General features: G+C 42.8%; 1 long non-coding RNA gene and 1 pseudogene across 1 annotated transcript in view; one reads left to right on the plus strand and one right to left on the minus strand.

Annotated features, from left to right (window-relative positions):
• The first annotated feature begins 1,013 nt into the window (after positions 1 to 1,013).
• LOC107976875 (uncharacterized) overlaps positions 1,014 to 15,447 on the plus strand; it is a 529,010-nt gene continuing 514,576 nt past the window's right edge. The window contains exon 1 of the long non-coding RNA XR_001721162.2: positions 1,014 to 1,103. This is a non-coding gene — a long non-coding RNA (uncharacterized LOC107976875). The remainder of the gene's footprint in view (positions 1,104 to 15,447) is intronic.
• On the minus strand, positions 7,540 to 7,804 carry LOC100612884 (ATP synthase subunit f, mitochondrial-like; annotated as a pseudogene).

Raw genomic sequence — 15,447 nt, forward strand, 5'->3', positions numbered from 1 at the left:
CGCCACTGCACTGTGGCCTGGGTGACAGAGCTAGACCCTACCTCAAAAAAAAAAAAAAAAAAAAGGATTTTTTTATGTTTTTGCATTCTATTCTCTTTTTCCTTTTGAAACCAAGAAGAAACCTTTCTACCGGCCCAGGTCTTGGAGAGACATGGCTGGTTTCAGTCCTAACTTGAGGATGTCTGAGCCTTGAAGAAGTTGCACAAGGCATTTCACTGTTCTTGATTTTATTTTCCTAAACTGGTGAAATGGTACTGATGTGGTTTGGCTTTCTGTTTCCCACCCAAATCTCATGTTGAATTGTACAACATGAAAAAACTTAAATAGACAGGGAAAAAATATATATCCTAATGTCCAAGCCGCATCTTAGACCTTTTGAATCAAAATCTCTAAGGCTGGGACTAGGTATTAATATTTATTTTAAGTTTTCAGATGATTCCAATGTGCAGCCAAGTTTGAAAACCAATATCTTAGCCAACTGTGTGGAGCATGAGGACTCAGTTTTAATGTTAATTGAACTAACATCACCTGGGATTCAGAAGGTGGAAAAGATTCTCAAATTTTAATATTTATGTGAATCACCTGAGGATCTTGCCAAAAATGTAGATTCTGATTTTGCATTTCTCACGTGTTTTCAAGTGAGGCAGATGCTGCCACCCTGGGACCACATTATAAGTAGCATGACAATGGAGTTTCAGGCAGGGAAAATAATCTCATGCCCCTAGCTAAACCTGAACCTCACTCTGCTAATTTTCAGTTTTGTTTTGTTTGTAAGGAAGGCAATTTCTTTAAAGAAACAAACTGATATGGTTTGGTTCTGTGTCCCCTCCCAAATCTCATCTCGAATTGTCATCCCCATGTGTCAGTGGAGGGACCTGGTGGGAGGTGACTGGATCGTGGGGGCAGTTTCCCCCATGCTGTTTTCGCGAGAGTGAGTGAGTTCTCACGAGATCTGACAGCTTAAAAGCGTGTGGCGCTTTCCTCACTGCTCTTTCTCTCCTGCTTCGCCGAGATGAGACGTGCTTGCTTTGCCTTCGCCTTCCACCGTGATTGTAAGTTTCCTGAGGCCTCCTAGCCGTGCTTCCTGTACAGCCTGCGGAACTGTGAGTCAATCAAGCCTTTTCTTCATAAAAGAACAGTCTCAGTTCTTTATAGCACTGTGAGAACGAACTAATTAAGGTACTATGAAAAATGACATGGAAAGCCATTTGGCAATCTTGTGTGAGCTTCTTGGCATCGGCCTGGGTCCCTGTGGATTGGGGTTTCTGCATGGGCACCTATCAGGGCAGTATTTAGGCAGTACCTGTTACTGTCTCCAACGGATACTTCCCCTCTGCTCTTCTTGTTACAGCCTTCCTGGCTATCAGGGACCACCTGGCTCCTCTCATCTTTTCAATTCCTTCTCCCTCTTTATCTGAGCTTTCACTTCACCCTGGCTCTTAGACTGCCAAATTCCATGCTATTCCTTAGCAAACCATCAGTAGCTTTCAATATATAAAACTATTGAAAAACTGAATTAGATATAGGTTGTCTATTTCCCTATTGCTAAATTTGAGCTGCCAATGTTAGTGATAGTCATCCTTCACAGCAGCACTTTGCAGTTACAAAGCACCATTGCACTTCCTTTTTTACATTTGATTCTCACAAGTATCCCAGAAGAAAGACTACTAGGTGGGTGTTTAACAGTATTCTCTTTTTATAGATAGGCAAACTGAACTCAGTTTTGTGTTGGATTTAGTTGCTGTGCACATAGCACTGTGTCTGGTGCATTGGGAGTACTTAAGAAGACTATTCCTTATGGCAGGATGATAAAAGCAGACAAAGGAAACCTTTTTTTTTTTTTTTTTTTTTGAGACGGAGCCTCGCACTGTCACCCAGACCGGAGTGCAGTGGCACGGTCTTCGCTCACTGCAACCTCCGCCTCCCAGGTTCAAGCAATTCTCTGCCTCAGCCAGAAACCTCTTTTAAGCACCTGACTTCAATTCAGTACAATGAACAGAATGAGTACTCACTTGGTCCACACTCTGCCAGCCCCTGAGGGTGGGCGGGTGCAAAGTAAAAATGCATAAGCCCTGCTGTCAAATTGTTTATGGTTTTAGGTGGGGATGGTTGTCAGATTTAGCAAATATAGATAATGATGCCCAGTTAAATTGGAATTTCAATAAACAAAAAGTATTTTTTCAGTGTAAATATGAACCATGCAACTTTTTGGGGCAGTATGTTATTTGACAACCCTGCATGGGAGACGAAAGACTAAAAGTCTGAAATTATGATAATAGTAGGGACTCTAGGAAGATTTCCTGGAGGAATTAACAGCTGAGTTGGGTCTTGAATGCTGCAGAGGCCACAGAAGATCTAGGTACAGGAGGCACATTGGAGTCTGGGAAGTTAGGGAATGGAGATTTTATTATTTTAGTCTCAGTTTTCTCATCTATAAAATGGATGTAATAATAGTACCAACCTTGTCAGGTTGTTGTGAGGATAAAATGAGTCTACATTCATAAGACACTTAGGAGAATGCCTGGTACAGAGTAAGTGAGTGGTGATGATAAAACTAATGAGAGCAGTGGAAAAAGGTGAGAAAGAGAGGCTGGGCGCGGTGGCTCATGCCTGTAATCCCAACACTTAGGGAGGCTGAGGTGGGTGGAACACTTGAGGCCTCCTAGGAGTTCAAGACCAACCTGGCCAACATAGCAAAACCCTCTCTACTAAAAATACAAAAAAATTAGGCATGGTGTTGCATGCCTGTTATCCCAGCTACTCAGAAGCTGAGGCGTGAGATCGCTTGAACCTGGGACGTGGAGGTTGCAGTGACCCGAGATTGCACCACTGCACTCCAGCCTGGGCAACACAGTGAGACCCTGTCTCAAAAAAAAAAAAAAAAAAGAACATTCCAGAGTTTCAAGTTATTCCTGGACTCGACTAACTGGAGGAGCAGAGCCATGAGGCAGAAGGTGGAGAAAAAGAATGACATTCCCAATGGGGTTGAGTGGGAAAAGCTGGAGTCTGGGAAAAGGCAAAGAGAAGTAGGTTTCAGCGAAAGTGATCAATTCTATTTGTACCTGAGTGCCCAGTCTATGTGAAGAGATGTGGCTGGAATTAAATACAGGTTCTAAAAAAAGGCCAGAGTCAGGTGTAGAGGTCTGGGAAGCTTCAGATTAGATGTGAGGAAAGCCAAGGACATATATTATGAAATTTCCAAAAGCCTGAATGAGAGATGAAAAAGAATGCTGAGGTCGTCATCTGGCCAATGCTCTACTTGCAACTCTGATTTTCTCTGATTTAACTTAGTAAGGCAATCCCATAAAACCCAGGGCAACCATGAAATCCCCACAAAGTTACGGACCTGCATATATGCTTGGATGGGTGTGGGCTGACCTGGAAGGCAGGCCTTGGAGAGAACTGAGAAATCAGGGAACTGGGGTGAAGGAAGAAGTCACTTTTTGCTTTCTACCTTTTTATTACTTTTGTTTTCCTCTCCAAGTGTGAATTATTTATTTATTTATTTATTTTTTTGAGATGAAGTCTCTTGTTGCCCAGGCTGGAGTGCAATGGTGCTATCTCAGCTCATTGCAACCTCCACCTTCTGGGTTCAAGCGATTCTCCTGCCTCAGCCTCCAGAGTAGCTGGTATTACAGGTGCCTGCCACCATGCCTGGCTAATTTTTGCATTTTTAGCAGAGATGAGGTTTCACCATGTTGGCCAGGCTGGTCTTGAACTCCTGACCTCAGACAATCCACCTGCCTCAGCCTCCCAAAGTGTTGGGATTACAGGCGTGAGCCACCGTGCCTGGCCGAAATTGTTTTAAAAAATCTTAAAAACTAGAGATTTTGGTAAACTAGTGTAAGAACCTGCAAAAAGTGGCTCCTATTTGCATTTTATTTCTTTTGTCATCCTGGAATGACTTTTGTGGACATCTATGACTTTCTTCATTTTCACCCCTGGAAACAAGACTCTGCCTCAGGATGCCTCCACTCATGCTTTGAATGTGTCCATAGAATCTTAAGAAATATTGCTCCAATGATTGCACACATTTTTCTTTGTTTTTTTTTTTTTTTTTTTTTTTTTTTTACTTTAGGTTTGGAGGTACAAATGCAGGCTTTTTGTCTAGGTAAACTTGTGACACAGGAATTTGTTGTACAGATTATTTTGTCACCCAGGTACTAAGCCTAGTACCCAATGGTTATTTTTTCTGCTCCTCTCCCTCCTCCCACCCTCAAGTAGACCCCATTGTCTGTCGTACCCTTCTTTGCGTCCATGAGTTCTTGTCATTTAGCTCCCACTTAATAGAACATGTGGTATTTGGCTTTCTGTTCCTGTGTTAGTTTGCTAAGGCTGATGGCCTCCAGCTCCATCCACGTGCCTGTAAAAGGAATGATCTCATTCTTTTTTATGGCTGCATAGTATTCCAGGGTGTATATGTACCACATTTTCTTTGTCCAATCTGTCATTGATGGGCATTTACGTTGGTTCCATGCCTTTGCTATTGTGACTAGTGCTGCAATGAACATTCACGTGCATGTATCTTTATGGTAGAATGATTTATATTTCTCTAGGTGTATACCCAGTAATGGGATTGTTAGGCCAAATGGTAGTTCTGCTTTTAGCTCTTTGAGGAATTGCCATACTACTTTTCACAATGGTTGAACTAATTTATACTCCCATTAACAGTGTATAAGTGTTCTCTTTTCTTACAACCTCACCAGCATCTGTATTTTTTGACTTTTTAGTAATAGCCGTTTTCACTGGTGTGAGATGGAATCTCATTATGGTTTTGATTTTCATTTCCCTAATGACCAGTTGTACAGTTTTCATTTCTGTCAGTGCCTGATGTCTACTTCAGTCTCTCCATAAACTTGGATTGTGGGAACCATTTGTCAACGCTGTGTTAAAATCCCTTAGACACCTGCTGAGCCTGGCCCAAAGTACTAGCCCAGGATCCTGGTCCCCAGGAAGTACAAAGGGAGAGTCACTTGGGAGTCCTTGGATTTTCCACGTTTGGTAATGGACACAGGAGAAACAGTGAGGAGAGAAGGGAAAAACTGTCTATTCCGTATAGTTACTGCTGTACTGTTCCGAAAAGAGATAAGAAGAGGCCATGGACATGAACATTTTTAAATCACAACATGTCTGACACCAAATGTGTGGGATTTCCCTTAATTTTTCACACCAACTAATTTAACAACTCTTTAGACGTCAACTGGGTGTCCTGCAATTCAATTCAATCCAAACATTAAGTACTTAGAGTTGGCACAGACCCCACAGGTGAAGGGCTCAGTCCTATAAAACTGTCCCCCATGCTGGGCGAGGCGTCAGAGCCCCAGCATTGAGAAGTGGTGGACTTGTGGGTTGGTAAGAAGAATTACTGACAATAGTATAGGTTTGAAACGTAAAGTCTGTTAGAAAAAACTCTGCAGAAGACTGCAACGGAGGCCAGTCATGGTGGCTCACACCTGTAATCCCAGCACTTTGGGAGGCCAGGGTGGGTGGATCACATGAGGTCAGGAGTTTGAGACCAGTCTGGCCAGTGTGGCGAAACCCCGACTCTATTAAAAATATAAAAATTAGCTGGGTGTGGTGGTGGGCGCCTGTAATCCTCAGCAACTTGGGAGGCTGAGGCACGAGAATTGCTTGAACCCAGGAGGCAGAGGTTGCAGTGAGCTGAGATCGTGCCACTGCACTCTAGCCTAGGCCACAGAGCAAGACTCCATCTCAAAAATAAATAATAATAAAATTCATAAAAAGGTGAGTGCAACTTGGTGCCTCCGTGAGAGGACTGAGCGTGCCACAGTGGATTTTTTCCTTAGGAGCATTTATGGACCTTAAAGCGGGAGCTTAAGGATAATTTGGACCATGTTAGCCACATAGGTCATGATAAATGCTTACATGTGTAGACATTTTTGTGCCCTGATGTCAGCAAGGGTTGCACAATGAGTTTCGGCATAGCATTCGGAGATGTATAGGAATTCTAGTTACTTATAAATTTTGGGGGGGGAAAGACCTGGTACCAGTGCCTGCTTTAGATAATAGGGAAGTCTAGTTACTTCTCATTTCCCCAGATACGGAGTTTTGCCTCTGGATGGCCTGTCTGATAGTCACCAGGTGGTCTTCGTTTCCTTCTAAATTCCTCAGATGAGGAGTTTTTGTCTCTGGGGCCTCCTCAATGTTCACCAGGTGATTGCGCTCTCCTCACCCCACTTCAGAGGGTAGTTACAGGTCCCAGGTTTCCACCTGCACTTCTGACCAACCGCTTATAAATTGGGGGTTCCTGTGACCCCTTCTTCAGGTTTGATAATTTGCTATAATGACTCATAAAATCAGGAAGGTGCTTTACTATTACTGGCTTATTATACAGGATATGACTCAAGAACAGCCAAATGGGAGAGAGGTAGAACACAGGGCGAGGTATAGGGAAGGGGTGTGGAGCTTCTGTGCCCTATTGGAGTGTACCACCCTTCCAGCGCCTCTGTGTGGTCACCACCTCCAGCTCTCCGAACCCCATCACTTCAGGGTTTTTATGGATGCCTTGTCACTTAAGCATGATTGATTAAATCAGTGGTTGTTGGTGATTAGCTCAATCTCTAGCTCCTTTCCTCTCCCTGGAGGTCTGAGGGTAGAGAGGGAGGCTGGAATTTCCAAACCTCCGATCATCCTTGGTCTTTCTGGCAACCAGCCCCCATCCTGAAGCTACCTAGGGGACCCCACCAGCAGTCTTTTATTAGCATACAAAAGAAACTCTCATCACCCCAAAGATTCTAAGGGTTTAGGAGCTGTATGCCAGGAGCCAGGGACAAAGGCCAGAGGTTTATTTTTTTTATTTATATCACAGTGGACAAGCAAGAAATTGGAACACGATAAGAGTTTTAGAAATAATCTGTAGAAGCGCAAAGATTAGTAATAAACCCAATTTAGTCAACATTTTTTAATTGAGAAAACAGAAGCCCATGGTTGGGAAGTGGCTTGACCAAGGACACATAGCTGACAAATGGAGGAGCTGAGACCACTGTAACATTTTCCAATTTCTGGTCTTGCACTCTGTCCACATTATTGAAGCCTCTAGTTCAGCTACGTGCAACTCAGCACATCCAAAGCCTTTGCACTGCGTGCTCTTTAATCCTTTAAGAATCTCTTAAAGAGGAACAGACTTGTCTGCAGGTACCAGTGACCTGGCATGAGCTTTCCTTTTGCAGGAACAGTGTTATGCTCTCTACAAAGAGCAGGTGTGAGTCACCTCCAGTCACAGCCAAGCCAGCATCTCTTACAATATTGTGGAAAAAGGCCCCACGTATCAAAACTGTCTTTTTAGAAAACAGCCAGATTTGTGCTCTGAGAAGAGCTCTGGCCCTGGTCCGAGCTCCCAGGGATCCCTCTTTGGGCCCCAGCTTTTCTTTTCTTTTTTAACCAGTCATCTTTTATGTGGAGGTTAATTCCCATTAGGATATAAAAGGATTCAGCAAGTATCACGTTCCTCAAGGACAGGCGTGGGCAAAGGAGGTTGTGGTCAGGGCGACAGAGTGTGCTGTCCGTGCAGGCCCCTCTTCAGTGGTACTTGCATAGCTGCTCATGCTTGAGCTCCTTGTAGGAAAGGCAGTAGCTGAAGAGCATGTAAGCTGCCAGTACCGTGGAAACCCCTGAGACACCCTTTCTTCACGTCGATGTGCTTGTTGTAGTACCAGTAGAAACCTCTTTGAAATGCTCCAGCAATGCCACTAGGGGTGAAATCTTGCATCAGTATCCAGCTTGGCAGCTCCCCTAGTTTGACATCCAGGAGTTTCTTCTCCTTCACTGGTATAACTGATACCATCTTGGAGGACCAGCTGTGGGGCCCAGCTTTTCTTTCAGTGTCAAGAAGCTTGAATGGCTAATTGCACCTCACCAGGAGGTCTGATGACACCGAGGAGGCTTCCCCCAGCTAAGGCCCAAATTAGTGAATGGCAAAGGCTCACAGCTAGAACAAGAAGGAGAACGTGAAGCAGGACGAAGAGCATGGCAGAGACTGATAGTTGTCTAGGAAAACGTTCCCCTTCTTCAACAGTAATGAAATTTTAGCTGGGCGTATGGCTGCCCAGTTGGAGGCTGCATTACCAGTCTCCCTTGCAGCTAAGTGTGGCCATGTGACTAAGTTCAGGCCAGTGAGGGACGCATGGAAGTGCTAAATGCAACTTCAGAGTCATCTTCAATGTAAAGAAGCTCCTTGTCCCGGAGCAGCTCTCTTCCTTCTTCCCTTGAGCTGAATATGAACGTGCCTGTGGCCTAGCACTAACTATGCAGACAAAGACAATGCCCTTGGTGACGGCAACAGGATGGAAGGAACCTGGGCTCATCAGTGACTGCATGTAGAAAAAGCATTCACCAACCTGGACCTCAGCATTGTTAGTGACAGGAACAAACCTCCATCTCCTTTGAACTATTTTTGAGGTCTTTGGATATAGTAACATACCCTTTACTCTGACTTCACAAATGAAAAGGCCTTGGCTATTTCATATTATCAAGAAGCTGTAATTTACATACCCAATTATAAATGACCAGGGATTTGACAATTCATTTATATTCCTGTTGCTTGGGGCTCAGATCATGCTTTTCCACAGAATCAGTGTGATTCATGGTGACACATGTCATCCCCAGACTCAATTAACTCACAGCCTCAGGTCGAGGTCTAAGGGGCAAGGAAAGAGAGTCACGGTAGAGATGATGATCCTCCAATGAGCAGACACCCCCATGCCCATTCTGCCTATGCTTTTGGCCTGCCTTGCTTCCAGGTTGCTACATACCAGGTCTCAGATTGCCACCTCCCCTACAATTCAACCAAATGCCTAGCTTGGTCTCATTTCATACAGAAATAAACAAAACAATCCGCCTGAACTGATAAATGCTGACATGATTTTTATCTAAGAAAATCTATGTCATTCACTATGGTGGACTTAGAAAAGTTTGTGTTCTATACAGTATATTATTGCAGTGCAGTTGCGGTCCACAAGCATGGTTGCATCTGTCTAGGGAATTAGGTTATCCTACTGACCACATTTACTTCCTGCAGACAAAGTTTAAAATAGAAAGGAGAATAAGGCAGGGAAATAATTTCAAAAGGCAAGCAGACACTTGGCTGCCTGGTCCAATTGCTAGGAGACTAGATTGCATTTATGGAGTATGGAAAGTAAAGGAGTGATCTGGAAACACAAGAGCCAGTATAAGTCTGCTTTGTACCATATCCATAAGAATTGGGTTCAAGAAACAGAATCCATTCTGAATGCTGTAAACAGGAAGAGATTTTTAACACGTGGAATCTTACAAATTTTGCTTACCAAAATAGTTGTGAGGTGGGAGTGCTTCACATATTATCTCATTTAATCTGGAGACTATTTCTAGGAGGCAGGTACTATTGTTCTCATTTTCACATGAAGATACCAAGTCTCAAAAAGTCTGGGAAATGCCCAGTTCCATCATGAAATGGGATTTGAACTGTGTCTCTTTCTGCAAGTTGCTCCTCTTCTGTGCTCCTCACATTCCTCCGCATCTTGAGAGAAAAGGTAAAATCTAGACTATATCCGCATGATGTTTTTATGAACCACTTTAAGCATCAAATGACAGGGTTGGAAGTGAGACTTGTCTGAATATAACTTATTTACTTTTGAACCACGTAAAGTGTTTGACATTTTTCAAAAAAATAAAATCAAGGAAAATAAAGTTAACCCTAAAATTGAAAATAAATTGACATTAATAAACTTAACTCTATCAAATTGGTTACATAATCACACAGAGAAAAGAATTATTCCAAGTGACTTTGGAACATGTTTCTCTTGTATATATTCTTGGTGGGACATATTCTAAGAAAAAAAGAATTGCAAATAATTTTAAACTTCCCTCAGTAGTTTTATTATTAGAAGTAATATTTGTGTTATAATTTTTAAAGTATTTCATATACAATTAGGATAAAAAATAAGAATGTTAATATTGGCTGGGTGTGGTAGCTCATATCGAATCCCAGCATTTTGGGAGGCCAAGGTGGGTGGATCACTTGAGCCCAGGAGTTTGAGACCAGCCTGAGCAACATTGAAACCTTGTCTCTTATTAAAAAACAAAAAAATTTTAATGAATGCTAATATTATTAAGATCCAAGGTTTTGATTAGGAGAGAAAGGAGATACAAATAAAATAAATGTAAACACTCTGTAATGTTAAATTCGTATAGGACATATTAATATGAACTCATGGTAAAACATTTTTTTACTTCCTCTGTTCACTTAACCTATAAAAAACGATATTCCAGTAGCAATGTTAACAGAATCTTTCCCTTATTCTTGATAGTTTTGCTGCCAGTTCTGGCAAAGTGTCGTCATGTGGGTGGGAAGGGATTGGATGCCAGGCCAAGGTTGTAAGGAAGTAATTTATTTTATTTTATTTTTTTGAGATGGGGTCTCACTCTGTCACCCAGGCTGGAGTGCAGTGGCGCCATCATGGCTCACTGCAGCCTCAGCCTCCCTAGGCTCAGGTGATCTTCCCGCCTCAGTTTTTTTTGTTTTGTTTTGTCGGTATTTTTTTGCACAGATGGGGTTTCATCATGTTGCCCAGGCTTGTCTGACTTCTGGGCTCAAGTGATCCACCTGCCTTGGCCTTCCAAAGTGCTAGGATTACAGGCGTGAGCCACTGTACCCAGCCAGGTAAAGAAGTAATTTAGTCCTTCATTCTGCAGTTGGGGATTTTAAAGTTGTTTGCCAGTCCTCTTCCCTGGCCCTCGTCATCACTTAAAATATCTTTTGTAAAGCCTGCATTGCTTACTAATGCTTTTATGTGCGAGTAGACTCTTCTGAGTGAATATGAAGGTGGGGTCGTGTCCTAGGTCTGGGTCCATGAAAGGTGGGAAGCTAAAGTTGAAAGAGAGAATCCTGAGAGTGCAAAATCCCTGGGAATCAGCAAAAATTCCTGGGAGAACTTCCGACTTTCAAAGGCTATATAATTGGTAGAGTCAAAGCTGAGATGACCCAAAGGGTAAAGGACAACCCAGCTAACATCTGGGTTGTAGGTGGAATAAAGAGAAAATAGCACTGCAGTTTATTTGTGATTTGATGAAAGAGTAGAATTGGAAAATACCAAGGTCCAGAGAGGATGGAAGGATTTAGAAGGCCCAGGAAGGGTGGCAAGATCTGCTTGGCTGGATGCTATTGGGGAGGGATTGTGGGTTCACTTTCCTCTTTAAGGGCCCTCTGTCACCCCCAAGGATACTGTCACTGTTCTCTATCTCCATGACATGGGCCCAGACCTCTAGTCCAGAGCACACATTCTCTGTGCTCAGTTGTCTGCGGCAGCTGTTGGATCAGCTCTGGTGGGGCGCATCTCAGCCTTGGGGCACTAGTTCCGTCCATCCTTTGTGCATTGTGAGGCTTCTGTTGCTGTTCCTCTACTATTTACAGAGGAATCAAAATATAACCAACACTTAGGCCGGGTGCAGTAGTTCACACCTGTAATCCCAGAACTTCGGGAGGCCGAGGCAGGTGGATCACTGGAGGTTGAGAGTTCGAGACCAGACTGGCCAACATGGCAAAACCCCATCTGTACCAGAAATACAAAAATTGGCTGGGCGTGGTGGCGCATGCCTGTAATCCCAGCTACTCAGGAGGCTGAGGCAGGAGAATCGTTTGAACCTGGGAGGCGGAGGTTGCAGTGAGCCAAGATCACGCCACTGCACTCCAGCCTGTGTGACAGAGTGAGAATTCGTCTCAAAAAAAAAAAAAAAAAAAAAAGAAAAAAAAAATATACAACCAACACTTAGAAAGCACAGACACATCAATCTGGCAAGGGAACCCTAGGGCCAACTTCCAGCAGAGTGCAACCTTACCCTATTTCCCTTCCAAAGTTTTCTAGATCAATTATGTTGGCACAGAGAGCCACCTAGCATGGACACTCCCAGGAAAAATTAGAATATCATCAAGGGGAACAGAGCAGAGGTAGGAGTGGGAGCTGGGGTTTATATCTGAAGCCCACAGATCCTCTCTCTGGGTTAGGGCTCCAGGATAAAACCCTAATCCCAGTGATTCACTGGCCACAGATTGGATTATTAAGAAAGTTCAGGGTACCCGTAGGAGAACTGAGTTCCTCAACTGTTAGTCATGGGCCACAGTCCCATCTTAGGGTTTCTGGGTCAAGACTTTCCCTTGTGTTAGGGCCGATAGGCAGAAAAATGCTCTGAGCCTGTGAAAGCCTCAAGTCAGGTGCTGGGGCTCAAGCTCTGTCATCAGGGGCAGGGTCCCGTGGGATGGGGTACACATTCTCCCGCAGTTCTGGGAATCTGTGCCCTTCATGAGAAAAGAGGGTAGGGACTGGAAAAGTCAGAGTATGACAGAAAACCCTTCTTGAAAATTTCAAAGAAAAATAACATATTTTAATCTACTTTAAAGTGAATAGCAAGATGGATCACAGAGCTCTGTTTATTCAAGATAGAACATCAGATGACCCATGAATAATGAATGTCTGGAGCTTGCCCGGAGGGGAGAGGACAGTGAGAACTGGATCCCAGCCACTCACTCTTGTCTCTCAATATCAGTGCAGAGTCAAAAAGAGAAACAGGCTTAACATTAAAGGGTAAGATTTTGTTTCATCAACGCAAGGCTGCCCAAGGGCTAACCTTGATCTCACCTTTCTTTTTTTTCTTTTCTTTTCTTTCTTTTTTTTTTTTTTTTTGAGATGGAGTCTCCCTCTGTCACCCAGGCTGGAGTACAGTGGTGCGATCTTGGCTTAGTGCAACCTCCGCCTCCTGGGTCCAAGTGATCCTCCTGCCTCAGCCTTCCAGGTAGCTGGGACTATAGACACGGCGACAAACAGGCAGACTGTTGTGAAGCTGGCAGGTGGGAGAATGTGGCATGCTTCCTGCTCTGCCAAGCTCCCACCCAGCTCCTTTGGTTTTTGCTTGTTCCTCCTGTCTTCTGCAGCCCCCTGGACAAGCTTCTTGCCATAGGCAGTTTGTGGAAACAGCTTCCTCAGGATTCCCCAGCTGTGCAGCGTAGTGGCTGTGGAAGCTGGCAGTCTGCTGTCTGGGGAGCCTGTGGAAGACACGGCTACCTCAGAGACCCAGGGCTTGCACTGCTCCTTTGTGGATCCATCTTAATCTCTGCCTTCAACATCTTACCAGCCTCCTGGGGACCCAAAGTAGCTCTTCTCTCTGAGCCTTCTTCTACCTCTGCTTTCTCACTCGATTCTACAGAGGTCCAAGCTCCAGGCCATCATCTGCTGCCCCGTAATGCTGGTCACCATCTTCTCTGTGCCTTCCCAGAGGCTTCCTGACCTTCCCTGCCTCTTGTCTGAGGATCCCGTGGAGGCCACTTTCCCTCGCTGAATCCTTACTCTTTCCTCTCCTCTCATTGTATTCTGTTTTCTCAAAGCACCTCACCATCACACCTCTTATCCCCATCACCAGCTTTCCTTCTGTGAAAACTTGGTTGGAAAAGCTCAGTTTCACAAAAGGTTTCTGAGAATTGTTTTGTTTGATATTGAAACCTTCCCTTCTGCCTATGATGTGATGGGAGTTTCAGGGTTCTGGATGTTTGGCCTATGACAGTATTTGTCATCCCCAAATAACTTCTTGGTTGAGTCTCATTACCTAGGAAATCAGCTGATTAATTCCAAGAAATTGGTAGCAAAGGAAGTTGGGTGGCACCCGGAGGAGAATAGGTACAAACTCAACAGACAGTGTAATTGCATGCTGTAGCCTCATCATGAGCAAATTGCAGCCTGGTGCTGGACTCATACCAAGGAGTGACTAAGGCTGCCAAAAAAAAAAAAAAAAGGATAAAGACCTTAGAGCTATCATAGTTAATAAACAAGAAGTATCAGCAATTTAAATCTTAACTTGGCAAAGAGGAAAGAACAAAGAAATAGAGCAAAAAGACATGCAGATTATAGCATAATAATCTTTGGCTCCGGTCTTCTTGGGTAGTGGGTCGGGGGGGAGTTGTATACGTCATGAAGTCACCAGCTTAGTCTCGATCTTGGGTAGAAGGTGCCCATTCCTGAGGTCATCTGCTTCAGAATGATTACTCCAATACCTCTGTTTGAGATCTCTGTTCGAACAACCTTTTTGTGATTCTAGTGTGACTTAAGTCTTTATATTTGGGAAGTATAGATTTACTGTTATGTTGTTAATAGTACCTGGTAAGGTCCTTCTAATTGAGGTTCAACAGCAGTCCTTGAGGTCTGATCCACTAACAAAATTTGAGTTAAAATTATTCAAGATAATGCCAGAAGGGCACAGTTAATGTTTGGGTTATTCAAAAGAAAACTCTTATCTGGGCATCAAATAATTTGCTCATTTTATGGAAAGGAAACACTAATTTTACTCTTTTGGTGTATCTATATTATAATTTGCAGAAAAAAATGTATAAGCGTTTTTTCTGTAATTTCAGGCATATTCTATTTACATGAAATATAGCCTGAAATTTGTCTTATCATTTATAGGATTTTTAAAAATGTTAATATATCTTTATATGTGTAGATATACATAAATAAACATAAAACAAAATTTTAGTTTTAAGATATAATTTATCTTAGCATATTACAATAGATGTATATGTTACATTGAATCACCATTTTTAAAAATAAAGTAATAATTCCTTAACAAACCATGTTCACCATCTTGCATATACATTCATACTTTTCTGCAATTACTGGTTGAGCATCCCTAATAAGAAAATGGAAAATCCAAAATGTTCCAAAATCTGAAACATTTTGAGTGCCAACATGACCCTACAAGTGGAAAATTCAGTATCTGACCTCATGTGATAGGTTGCAGTCAAAACTTGGTTTCAGGCACAAAATTATAATATTGTATAGGATTACCTTCAGGCTATGTGCATAAGGTATATATGAAACTTACATGGATTTCATGTTGAGACTTGGAGTCTATCATCAGGATATCTCATTATGTATATGCAAATATTACCAAATCCCCAAACTCCAAAATCTGCAGCACTTCTGGTCCTAAACTTTATGGATAAGGAATATTCATTCTACATTATACTAGTATAGTCTTAATCATTTTATTAATTGCCACAATTAGACAAGGTAACCAACTTTTGTCTTCTCCAAATATGGAGAACACTAGAAGGCAAGCGACCAGGAACTGCCTAGCTAAGTTTTGTTTCTTTTTAATTTTTATTATAGATTTTTTTTATTTTAATAGGTTTTTGGGGAACAGGTGGTGTTTGGTTACATGAATAACTTCTTTAGTGGTGATTTCTGAGATTTTGGTACACCCATCACCCAAGCATGTACACTGTACCCAGTGTATAGTCTTTTTTCCCTCAAACCCCTCCCACCCTTTCTCCTGAGTCTCCAAAGTCCATTATATCACTTTTAGCCTTTGCGTCCTTATAGCTCAGCTGCCACTTATGAGTGAGAACATACAATGTTTGGTTTTCCATTCCTGAGTTATTTCACTTAGAATAGTTATCTCCAGTTC

The sequence above is a fragment of the Pan troglodytes genome, chromosome 11 (assembly GCF_028858775.2).
Source record: "Pan troglodytes isolate AG18354 chromosome 11, NHGRI_mPanTro3-v2.0_pri, whole genome shotgun sequence".
Lineage (NCBI taxonomy): Eukaryota > Metazoa > Chordata > Mammalia > Primates > Hominidae > Pan > Pan troglodytes.